The sequence below is a fragment of the Cervus canadensis genome, chromosome 5 (genome assembly GCF_019320065.1).
Source record: "Cervus canadensis isolate Bull #8, Minnesota chromosome 5, ASM1932006v1, whole genome shotgun sequence".
NCBI classification, from domain to species: Eukaryota; Metazoa; Chordata; class Mammalia; order Artiodactyla; family Cervidae; genus Cervus; species Cervus canadensis.
The window spans coordinates 75,776,241-75,789,585 of NC_057390.1; positions in this window are offsets into that span (position 1 = coordinate 75,776,241).

Below are 13,345 nucleotides of genomic sequence, written 5' to 3' on the forward strand. Positions count from 1 at the left end.
CACTGAAGCCGATTTGGTCACAACGCACCCTGATAATAGCAGCATCAGACACAGCCCTGTTGTCTTTCACCTTTGCCTTTATGTCAAATTCTGCTTTTCCAAATAGGCTATTCTTTGTCCAAAGACCACAAGTACAGTCCTTGTCAATATCCTTGGACTCTAGAATTGTTCCATGCCCTTCCTTCATAGAATTTGGTCATTACCCCCTTCCTTTCTGATGATGATAAAAACAAGAGCAATAAAATAGCTAATATTTATTTAAAGTTTTGGAGAAGGAAATGGCAACCTACTCCAGTATTCTCGCCTGGAAAATCCCATGGATGGGGGAGCCTGGTAGACTACAGTCTATGGGGTCACAAAGAGTCAGACACGACTGAGCGACTTCACTTTCACTATTTAAAGTGTAGTATATGCCATGTAATATTCCTATTTAAACCACATAAAAATCCTATGAGGTGGTAATTAGAGACTTGCTTTGTATTTAATTATGAGTCCAGTTGAGGTATCTTCACACAGAAACTTCTTGACAGAAGGGTCTGAGCTTAATTAATCACTATATTCTTCAGCCCCAGGCCCTAGTTAGTCCCAAGTCGAAGCATGTGAAACAACTGGCCACAGGAGAGCCACATATTCCAGAATACTTGGACATATGGTGACCTTGTCTATTCTAAACAACTAGTAAATATTATACCAGAACAACATGCATGCCTAAGCAAGAGAGGCCAGTACATCAAAATGCTGCTCAAGCTCATCTTCTGACTTGGCCTAGCATCTTCAATGGAAAGGTAAGTAAAACTAACATTTTCAAAGGAGTATATCTTCATTTGTTGTTGCTTAGTTGCTAAGCTGTGTCCAACTCTTTTTGCAACCCTATGGACAGTAGTCCACCAGACACGTCTGGCCATAGGATTTCCCAGGCAAGAATACTGAAGTGGTAAGTAGCCATTTCCTTCTCCAGGAGATCTTCCTGACCCAGGGATCAAACCCAAGTCTCCTGCCAATGTGGATTCTTTACCACTCAGCCACCAGGGAAGCATATGTCTTCATAATTTGTACTTAACTTACAAATGCAATTCTTGGGCAAAAGATACATGAATAATTTCACTGAGAGGGGAATATGGTTTAAAAAACTCTTTCATGTAACATTTTCTCTATTTAATGTTTCTTAACAGCTGGAAGACAGGACCTTGAGTCAGGGACCTAAAGTTGGCCTTCCTCTTAAGTGGGCTACCCCAACATCACAGTATTCAGCTGCTCACAGCCACAGAGCTGACATCACCATTTAGAAAATTTTTCAGGTTATTTCAATTTTTAGATGGGAAAGTAAAATGTCTTCTTTTCTTCTCTCTAAAATTAGCTTCAAAAAAGTGGGAGAATATGAAATAGGAAAGGAACATGCTATCTTTGATGAGTCTATTGGACATATAATTTTAAAGTACAGTGGATAAAGAAGGGCTGTTGAGAGAAATGAAACGAGTGATGATAAGAGAGGACACCAAGAAAAGGCACCTGGATCATGACTGATTCACACTGTGGTATGGCAGAAACCAACACAAAATTGTAAAGCAATTGTCCACCAGTTAAAAAATAGATAAAATTTAGAAAAAGAGAAAAGGCCCTGTTTCTAAAGATCTTGGGCCAGATGAGTCTCGTACCTCCTCATTTTGGATGATACAAGAAGTGTGTAGAGACACACTGTGTGAGCCTCCTTGAGTCCAATTTGCCTCCACCAAGTGGCAAGACATAGCAAACGAGGAGCATTTCTGAAGGCAGATGATGGTAGAGAAAGAATGGGAGTCAAACAGCCTTAAAACTTAAATAAGATTACATCACCTCTCACTTCTCTTTCACACACATCCACACGCAATCTCACTCACTCATACTCTCATACACACATCTTCATCACATGGCACCATGTATTAGAGTTTTATGATAAACTAAAGAACTTTTCTGTTCTCCTGGCTCTAAATTTTACCTACAGGGCAAAGTGATGATCATCAAGTTTTTGTAGACAGACTAAAATTCCCTATTTCCCAGCCACTCAAATTGCTTCCAACCACAGCTTTCTCCCTTGGTCCTATGTCTGCAGAATCTGTTCATAAATGAAGGGAGAAATTCCTCCACTCAAAGATAACAAAAATAATTATTACTACTATTAGTCAAGGTTTTGTAGTAAGAAAAATAAGATGACAATAAAATTTTACATCACATATATGGAACATAATTTTTAATCAAAAATTGAGAAAGTGAATAATACAAATAATACAAATGAAGAACCACACCAGAAAAAAATACACTATAAAGCAGCAGTATGTTTTACCAAATATTGCCCACAACATTGAAGAATTTAAAGGAAATATGACTTTTGTAAGGAAAACCCAATATGGAGCAAGAAAGGATTGATGAATAAAAGATTTGAACACCAAAATGGCAAAGCTCAGGAAAGAAGTGGAAGGGTAAATAAAAACCATCAGAGGGAAGTAGAAAAGCAATAAACAAATTTTACTAAAAATCAGGAATAAAAAAGGCAGGCATAAAAACCTTGAAATAAAGGACACATCTTAAAGAGTAAAGGATTAATGCAAAAATGATGGGTGCAGAATGAATACAAAAGAGTGCCAATATATGAGTGATGGGTGTCCCCAAAGAAAAGATCAACTGGAACAGGAATAAAATATTCAAATACATACTTTGGGAAAGCTTTTTTTTTTTCATGTCCATCGAGTTGGTGATGCCATCTAACTATCTTATCCTCTATTGTCCTCTTCTCCTTCTGCCTTCTGATCCTTCCCAGCATTAGGGTCTTTTCCAGTGAGTCAGTTCTTTGCATCAGGAGGCCAAAGTATTGGAGCTTCAGCTTCAGCATCATTCCTTCCAATGAATATTCAGGACTGATTTCCTTTAGGATTGACTGGTTGGATCTCATTGCAGTCCAAGAGGACTCTCAAGAGTCTTCTCCAACAACACAGTTCAAAACATCATTTCTTCATTGCTCAACTTTCTTTATAGTCCTACTCTCACATCCATACATGACTACTGGAAAAATGATAGCTTTGACTAGATGGACCTTTATCTGCAAAATAATGTCTCTGGTTTTTAATATATTGTCTAGGTTGGCCATAGTTTTCTTCCAAGGAGCAAGCGTCCTTTAATTCCATGGTTGCAGTCACCATCTTCAGTGATTTTGGAACCCCCAAAAATAAAATCTCTCACTGTTTCATTATTTCCCCAGCTATTTGCAACGAAGTTATGGGGTCAGACGCCATAATTTTAGCTTTTTGAATGTTGAGTTTTAAGCCAGCTTTTTCACTCTCCTCTTTCACTTTCATCAAGAGGCTCTTTAGTTCTTCACTTTCTGCCATAAGGGTGGTGTCATCTGCATGTCTGAGGTTATTGATATTTCCCCTGGCAATCTTGATGCTGTTTTGTGCTTTATCCTGCTCAACATTTTGCATGATGTAATCTGAATATAAGTTAAATAAGAAGGGTGACAATATACAGCCTTAATATACTCCTTTCCCAATTTGGAACCAGTCCATTGTTCCATGTCTGGTTCTAACTGCTGCTTCTTGACCTGCATACAGGTTTCTCAGGAGGTAGGTAAGGTGGTCTGGTATTCCCATCTCTTTCAGAATTTTCCACAGTTTGTTGTGATCCACACAGTCAAAGGCTTTGGCGTAGTCAATAAAGCATAAATAGCTGTTTATCTGGAACTCTATTGCTTTTTCTATGATCCAGTGGGCTTTGGCAATTTGATCTCTGGTTCCTTTGCCTTTTCTAAATTCAGCTTGAACATCTGAAAGATTTCAGTTTACATTCTGCTGAAGCCTCGCTTGAAGAATTTTAGGATTACTTTGCTAGTGTGTAAGATGAGTGCAGTTGTGTGGTAGTTTGAATATTCTTTGGCATTGCTTTTCTTTGGGATTGGAATCAAAACTAACCTTTGACCTTTTCCAGTCCGGCAGCTAGTGCTGAGTTTTCCAAATTTCCAAATATGTAATATATATTATGCTATGTTAATAGGCAGAGTATGTGAGAAGTGATCCTAGAGACATGCCCAACAAAATAATCAAATAATTTTTAAATTGACAAAAAATATTATTTGGCATTTGTTTTGGCCATCCAGCTTCAGAATACTTCATCACATCTAGGTGACTTTTCCCAAATTATCAGTTTTTGTAAAGTGCAGTGACCAAACCTAATTTGAGTAATGAAAATATAAGACACTCCCTTTTCCAGCCTTCCTGGTATTTAGGGCCCAGGGTTGTGTTGTGGGATTCACCCATCAGTCACAGACTTGTCATAGTTTGACCCAGGAGGTAATAATGTAAGTGGGGAGAGGTGGGTGAACTCTGTCCTTGGCATTGACCGCAATGGAAGGTCAAGTTCCTGCCACTGATGCTTGAATGAAGTCTAAGTATCAGTGTTCAAAACTGCAGTGTCTAGTACTTGATAGCAGAAAAAAATTTATTGTTCTGTTTGTCTTAACTTGTTATTTTTATGATCAGTTCAAATATGGTGGCTCTCTCATTTTAACTCTGCATTTCCCTCTTTGATCTCCCAAACTTCCCTGTACTCTGTAAGCAATATTTTTCCCAATCCCTGCTCCCATCTATAGACAACCACTGATTTCATTACCATTATAAATTACTTGTATTTCCTAAATTTTGTAATGTACTCTTTTGTCTGAATTTTTCCAGAAAGTGTTAACTATTTTGATATTCATCCCTGTTGTTTGTGTTCATTTATTATATTTATGAGAAATAAGCTATTACATGATATACTGCAATTTGATTATATATTAATCTATTGATGAAGATTTGGACTATTTTCTGAGTTTAGTTATTAAAATATAAGTTTCTATGAACTTAATATACAAGTCTTTGCATGGTAATATTCTGTCAATTGTCAGAAGCTAATGCCTAAGTGTGGAATGAGTGGATCATATAGCAGGTATATGGCTAACATTTTAGGAAATGCGAAATTGTTTACCACTGGCTGTCCCACCATATATTCTTACCAAGATTCTGTATATTCTAAAATGCACTTGATATAGCCATTCTTTCTAATTTTTGGCATTCTAAGATCATGTAAAAGTATTTCATTGTATTTTCAATAAACATATACCTAATGATTAAAGATGTCAATAATCCTTTTGTTTTCACATCAGTATTCATACATCTTATCTGCTCAAATATTTTACATATTTAAAAAATTAGTTATTTTGCATATAGGGTTATCGTTACAATCTTTCTAAATTCCATATATATGTGTTAGTATACTGTAAACCACTACAATATTGTAAAGTAATTAGTCTCCAACTAATAAAAATTTTAAAAAAATAAATTAAAAAAAATTAGTTATTGTTTTCTTACATTAGTTTTGAGAATTTTTAAACATATATTCTGGATACAAGTTTTCATTGGACATATGACTGGCAAATATTTTCTCCAGTCTACAGTCTATGTTTTTAATCTTTATCTTTCAAAGAGCATACTTTTAAAATTTGATGAAGTTTATCATATTTATTTTCATTTATAGAGCATTTTTTTTAATTCTGTAACTAGGAACTCTTGTCTAACTGAGAGTTATAAAAATTTTCTTTTCTGTTTTCTACTAGAAGGTTTATAGTTTGAGGTTTTAGGTGTAGATTTAAAATTGATTTTAAGTTAATTATTTTTTATGTGGTGGAAAATATGAAGTTCATTTTCTTTTTTGTATATATTCAATTAATCCAGCACCATTTGTTTCAAAAAAGAAAGACTATCATTTTTACACTGAATTGCCTTTGTACTTTTATGAAAAATCAGTTTGAATACACGTGTCATTCTATTTTGAACTCTATTCTTTTCAGTTGATCTATTCATTTATTTTTATATTAATACCATAGAACCTTGATTAATAAAGACTTTAGTAAGTCTTTTTTTTTTTTTTTTTACCAGTATACATCTTTTTTTTTTTTTTTTTATTAGTTGGATGCTAATTACTTCACAACATTTCAGTGGGTTTTGTCATACATTGATATGAATCAGCCATAGATTTACACTTATTCCCCATCCCGATCCCCCTCCCACCTCCCTATCCCCTCTCGATTCTTCGCGGGTCTTCCAGTGTACCCAGGCCAGAGCACTTGGTCTCATGCCAATCCAACCTGGGCTGGTGATCTGTTTCACCATAGATAGTAATAACATGCTGTTTCTTTTGAAATATCCCACCCTCACATTCTCCCACAGAGTTCAAAAAGTCTGTTCTGTATTTCTGTGTCTCTTTTTCTGTTTTGCATATAGGGTTATCGTTATCACCTTTCTAAATTCCATATATATGTGTTAGTATGCTGTAATGTTCTTTATCTGTCTGGCTTACTTCACTCTGTATAATGGGCTCCAGCTTCATCCATCTCATTAGGACTGGTTCAAATGAATTCTTTTTAATGGCTGAGTAATATTCCATGGTGTATATGTACCACAGCTTCCTTATCCATTCATCTGCTGATGGGCATCTAGGTTGCTTCCATGTCCTGGCTATTATAAACAGTGCTGCGATGAACATTGGGGTGCACGTGTCTCTTTCAGATCTGGTTTCCTCAGTGTGTATGCCAGAAGTGGGATTGCTGGGTCATAATTGGAGCAGTTCCTTTTCCAGTTTTTTAAGGAAATCTCCAACTGTTATTCAATAGTTGCTGTAACTAAGTTTGCATTCCCCACCAAACCAGTGTAAGAGGGTTCCCTTTTCCTCAGAAAACTAGACAAAGAATTTCAACAATTATGTATGGAATACAAAAAAAACCTCGAATAGCCAAAGTAATCTTGAAAAAAGAAAGAATGGAACTGGAGGAATCAACCTGCCTGACTTCAAGACTCTACTACAAAAAGCAAAACAGTCATCAGAACAGTGTGGTACTGGCCAAAGACAGAAATATAGACCCAATGGAACAGAATAGAAAGCCCAGAGATAAATCCACGAAAAACCTATGGACACCTTATCTTTGACAAAAGGAGGCAAAAGATTATACATGAAAAAAGACAACCTCTTTAACAAGTGGTGCTGGAAAACTGGTCACCACTTGCAAAATGAATGAAAACTAAGAAACACTTTCTAACAACCATACAACAAAAATAAACTCAAAAATGGATTTAAAAGATACTAAATGTAAGAACCAAGAAACTATAAAACTCCTAGAGGAGAACATAGGCAAAACACTCTCCGACATACAATCACAGCAAAGATCCTCTATGACCCACCTCCCAGATATTGGAAATAAAGCAAAACTAAAACAAATGGGATCTAATGAAAACTTAAAAAGCTTTTGCACTACAAAGGAAACTATAAGTAAGGTGAAAAGACAGCCGTCAGATTGGGAGAAAATAATAGCAAATGAAGAAACAGACAAAGGATTAATCTCAAAAATATACAAGCAACTCCTGCAGCTCAATTCCAGAAAAATTTTAGTAAGTCTTAATATCAGGCAGTGTTATTATTCCAAACTTAGGTTCTTCTTTTTCAAAAGTTTTCATTGCTATAGTTCCTTTGGATTTACTTGAATTTCAGAATCAGCTTGTCAGTTTTACAAAAATAGCACTGAGGTTTTAAATGGGTTAGCCTTGAAATTATACATTAATTTGGGGAAGGCTGATATCTTAATTTGTCTTCTGACTCACCAGCACAGCATATCAGGGCATTTTTTTGGGTCTAAATTTCAGTTATCAGTGTTTGTAGTTTTGGTGTACATGGCTCTGGTAAGACTTGTTTCTTAAGTATTTCACATTTGTGATGCTTTTGTAAATGGTGGGTTTTGGTTTTTTTTTTTTTCATTTTTATTGTCCATTGCTAGTATATAGAAATACAACTAATAGTTGTATATTGAGCTTCAATCTTGCAGCTTTGTTGAACTCACTTTAGTTCTAGTAAATGTTTGTGAATGCCATAGGATTTTCTACAGAGATAATCAGGTTGTCTATGAATAAAAATGATTTTACTTCTTCTTCCCTAATCTGGAGACATTCTTTTTTATTACTTTATTGTAGTGACTAAAACCTCCAACTGAATAGCAGGAAGAAGAACAGACATCCTTGTCCTGCTATTGATAACTGATGAAAACATTGAGCCTTTCACCATTAAGAATAACAATACCTGTAGGTTTTCTCAGAGGCCTTTACTATTTTTCAGAGGTTGGAGAAGTCCCTTTTTATCATTGTTTGCTGAGGGTGTTTTTTTATTTGTTTATTTTTTAGTCAGGAGTGGATATTGCATCTTGTCAAAAGCTTTCCTCACGTTCTTCACGAATGCAGATCTTCATTCAGTAAACAAAATCCCTATGTCAAGATGTCAAGTCCATGACCTTATTCATAGAGCATGAGGTGGTAGAGTGTATACATGTCTATGAGTATGTATGTGTATATTTTTAATCAAATCTGTCTTTCATTTGATCTTTTATTAAGGGAGATTAATCAGTTTACAATTAGTGCATGTTCTGTTCTCTCAGTAAAATTTTCACATCATTTCAGATTTCTAAATTTCTTTATTTTCTTTTACATTTTTCTGCATTCCTATGGATAATTAAAATTGTTTTCTCTGATTTTAAGAAAATCCTACATTCTATTTTTATAGCTATGTTATGGGACTTAAATCATGTCATCCATATATATGTTGTTATGACTTTTCATTATTTCGACTTATCAAATATCTATTTTCTCTCCATTAAAGAGACAAGCCTTTTACTTTCTTTCAGGTTTCTTTTACCCTTGGCATAAGCTGTTTTCTAAAGTATCCAGAATACAACAATAAAAGTGACATTTTAATTCATTAAAGAAGGAATGGTGTACTTAATAAGTGACATTCTCATAGTTATCTTCTCATTGGGATAAAAATAAATGTAATCCCTATTTACACTCCATGTAAAATAAAATTTCATATGAGTTAGAAATCTAAATGTAAAGGACATAAAAATACAAAATTTTAAGCTGACTCATTTATGAAGATATATTGATATAACCTCAGGGTACAGAATGGCTTTTCAGCCAAACAGGAAACCAGAAACCATAAATGAAATCATGGCAGATTTTTTACATTCCATGAAATTTCTTCAAACAATGATACATTTTTATTTGCTTCATATCTTTACCATGATTAGTATATACATATTTATAAGGCGTTGCTAATTTTATTTCTTTATCCTTGATGAAAAATACATTTGATGGTTTTTGCAATATAACTAAAAACCTTGCTTTTTCAGTCTACTAATTTAAAAGAATCTATTTTTTTTTCTTGAAAAAGATATTGCTTTTTGCAGTTTACCAACTTCCTATAGTAGGCCAGCTGTCATCATGGGGGTTTATTTTCGTTGTATTTCTCAGCTAATTCCATGTATCTTATTCTTCATGTTTTCTGTTTCTCACTCAACTTTTTAAGCTTCTCTTTTATGTAGCATCTAGAAACTTACTGAGACTAGTGCATGAGGAATTTCTATATACTTTTTAATTGTTTTTCTCACATATTCTTTTAACTGAGCTGTGTATAGAAGTCTAGATTCAAACTAAGTTATTCTTAGTGTTTGAAAGAAAGACAGTTTGATTGTCTTCAAGCACACATTGCTGTTGTTGAGAATTCTGATGTCAATTTGATTTCCACTCTCTGAATTCTCTGAAGTTATGCAATGACGTCTTTTAAGGATTTTATCTTTTGTGTTCTGAAATGTTGGAGAAAGAACGAAATACTCCAAGTGTATGCATGTGTGTGTGTATGTGTGTTTGTGTTACCTCGAGATTATTTGAGCATACCTTTTGAATTAAAAAACTTTGAATTGGGGTGCTGGAGAAGACTCTTGAAAGTCCATTGGGCAGCAAGAAGATCAAAATAGTCCATCCTAAAGGATATCAAGCCTGAATATTCATTGGATGAACTGATGCTGAAGCCGAAGCTCCAATACTTTGGCCACCTGATGCGAAGAACTGACTTATTGGAAAAGACCTTGATGCTGGGAAAGATTGAGGTCAGGAGGAGAAGGGGGCAACAGAGGATGAGATGGTTGGATGGCATCACTAACTCAACAGAAAGAAGTTTGAGCAAATTCAAGGAGATAAAGAAGAAACAAGGAAGCCTGGCGTGCTGCAGCTCATGGGATCACAAAGAGACGGATGAAACTTAGCAACTGAAAAACAACAAACCTATGGTAAATTGTTTTCTATCATTTATTTGTTTAATTTTTTCTCTATTTTTCCCTCTTTCTGAAATTTTATTAAATTTTATTTTTTTAACTATTTCATATAGCTTAATCATTCTGTCATGTTTATCTTTTTTTTTACTCTTTTCTGGTTATCAATTTTTGGCTCCTAGCCATTCTACTGAAATTCAAATTTAGAAAAACAATCTTTAATTTCCAATAGAATTTTCACAGTTTATTTCTCAATTTTTATTTTTGTTATCACATACTATTCTTATTTTACAGAGGCAACAATATCTTTCTGGATCTTTCTAATAGTTGTGAATTTTTAGAAGTTCACTTATATTGCACGAATTATCTATTTAAGTTTACTTGATCTGGGCTTTAATTTTTTTTTCATTAGTACTATTATTTTCCTTATACTTCTGGTGAAATCTTGGTTATCCATTATATTTAAGCATGAAGGACATTTGATTTTTTTAGATCCTGGAATAATGTTTTTTCTTATAGTCCTCCTTTTTAATGAGCTACTGGGAACTTTGTCTAGTGTAGAAATTGTCAGTTGGAGGGTTTTACTTTGAAGTCTGCTGGTAAAGTTAAGACAGGTACGAGACTAGACATGATACAATCTTTATTTTTTTCAGGGTCTTCTCTTTTTTCATTTAATTTTATTAGTTGGAGGCTAATTACTTTACAATATTGTAGTGGTTTTTGCCATACATTGACATGAATCAGCTATGGATTTACATGTGTTCCCCAGCCTGAACCCCCCTCCCACCTCCCTCCCCATCCCATCCCTCCGGGTCTTCCCAGTGCACCAGCCCCGAGCACTTGTCTCATGCATCCCACCTGGGCTGGCGATCTGTTTCACACTTGATAATATACATGTTTCAATGCTGTTCTCTCAGATCATCCCACCCTCGCCTTCTCCCACAGAGTCCAAAAGTCTGTTCTATACATCTGTGTCTCTTTTTCTGTCTTGCATATAGGGTTATTGTTACCATCTTTCTAAATTATATATATGTGTGTTAGTATACTGTATTGGTGTTTATCTTTCTGGCTTACTTCACTCTGTATAATGGGCTCCAGTTTCATCCATCTCATTAGAACTGATTCAAATGTATTCCTTTTAATGGCTGAGTAATATTCCATGGTGTATATGTACCACAGCTTTCTTATCCATTCGTCTGCTGATGGGCATCTAGGTTGCTTCCATGTCCTGGCTACTAAACAGTGCTGCGATGAACATTGGGGTGCACGTGTCTCTTTCTGGTTTCTCAAGTGTTAGTCGCTCAGCTGTGTCTGACTCTCTGTGACCCCACAGACTGTAGCTCTGTCCATGGGACTCTCCAGGCAAGAATACTGGAGTGGGTAGCCGTTCCCTTCTCCAAGGGATCTTCCCGACCCAGGGATCGAGCCCGGGTCTCCTGTATTACAGGCAGGTTCTCCACCGCGTGATCCACCAGGGAAGCCAGTCCTTCCCAAGAGGTAAGTGGAGTGCTGTCAAAGGAGAATACGCTTTTTCTGTTTTGCTTTTTCCTCTTTGGTTTGCCAGGCAGTCCTTGTGTGAGGGTGGAGGTGAAGATGAGGATATCCAACAGGGCTACTGATCTACAGTTCTGTTTGAAACACCTATTTTGTACATGCTAATCCTAACAAGACCATCTCCCACAGTATTCCACATAGGTTGGATTTACCTCTTCCTGTGAGTTTACATGCTAGTGTGGAGAGGCAGAAAATACATGAGATCAATAAGCAACATAATTCCAAACAGTGATTACTACTATGAGGGAAATAAAATAAGGTGATAATTATGAGGACAGACAGTGAGAGGCAGCATATGTTTTTCTTTGAAAAATAAAGACTCATTTTCAAAGTAAATATTTGGAAAGTAGGAGCACGGAGATTTCTGAATTCTTTGCTTTTGTCAGTGTTTCATATATTTCCCACACTTGTGGAGCAAAAACCAAATGCAAACTATCTTTAGTCTCTGAGGTCCACTAATTTGAATAGCTGTTTTTGAGGCAGGACTTGCAATAAAATATATGTTTAGCTAGAAATATATTTTAAAACAAATTAAAGTGATTTTATCATCACTATAATCGGTTGGGGGGAAGGAAAGGACATTTAAACTTAATATAAAACCTTATTTTAAGTTCAATTAATACAAATCATTGAAGTCATTCTATAAAATAGTTACTCTGTATACATCCAAAATCAGCTTCCGACATAATGGGCTTTAGAAAACAATGAAATGAAAACTCTCTTAAAATATCTCATAAAGCAAACTTCCTACCAAATTAGGTTGACCTTTTCCTTTGTTAGTCCAAATCAGTGGGGTTTGACTAAATGCCTGGAAATGTATAGAAAGGACCAAGTGTCTAAAAATCAAGAAACTAGCAAAATCCTAAATTCTATATAATTTCTGGCTCAACTGTGAAGACTCAAGGGGAGCAGAAATCTTTCCCTAATTATCTGAAGAAGGGGCCAACTGAGAAGGTAGAATTATTTGGAAAGTCAGGGGGGAGGATGAAAGAGGGCAGGGGAAATGAGAGATTTCATACTAGAATCCAGTCTGAGTGAAATCAACATGTTATGCGGTTATGATTATAAACTATCTGCTTTACCTATTTCTTTTCTTTAACATTATCTACTGCCATATGATCCTTTTTCTTTTCATTTCTCATTGAAGTCTCCAGTCATGAATAAACTGAATTCATGGTCCATGGAACCCAATGTTCACAAGAAGTTAGTATATGCTAAGGAATACCAGACCACCTGACCTGCCTCTTGAGAAACCTGTATGCACTTCAGGAAGCAACAGTTAGAACTGGACATGGAATAACAGACTGTTTCCAAACAGGAAAAGGAGTACATCAAGGCTGTATATTGTCACCCTGCTTATTTAACTTATATGCAGAGTACATCATGAAAAATGCTGGGCTAGAAGAAGCACAAGCTGGAATCAAGATTGCTGGGAGAAATATCAATACCTCAGATATGCAGATGACACCACCCTTATGGCAGAAAGTGAAGAGGAACTAAAGAACCTCTTGATGAAAGCAAAGGAGGAGAGTGAAAAAGTTGGCTTAAAGCTCAACATTCAGAAAACTAAGATCGTGGCATCTGGTCCCATCACTTCATGGCAAATAGTTGGGGAAACAGAGGAAACAGTGTCAGACTTTA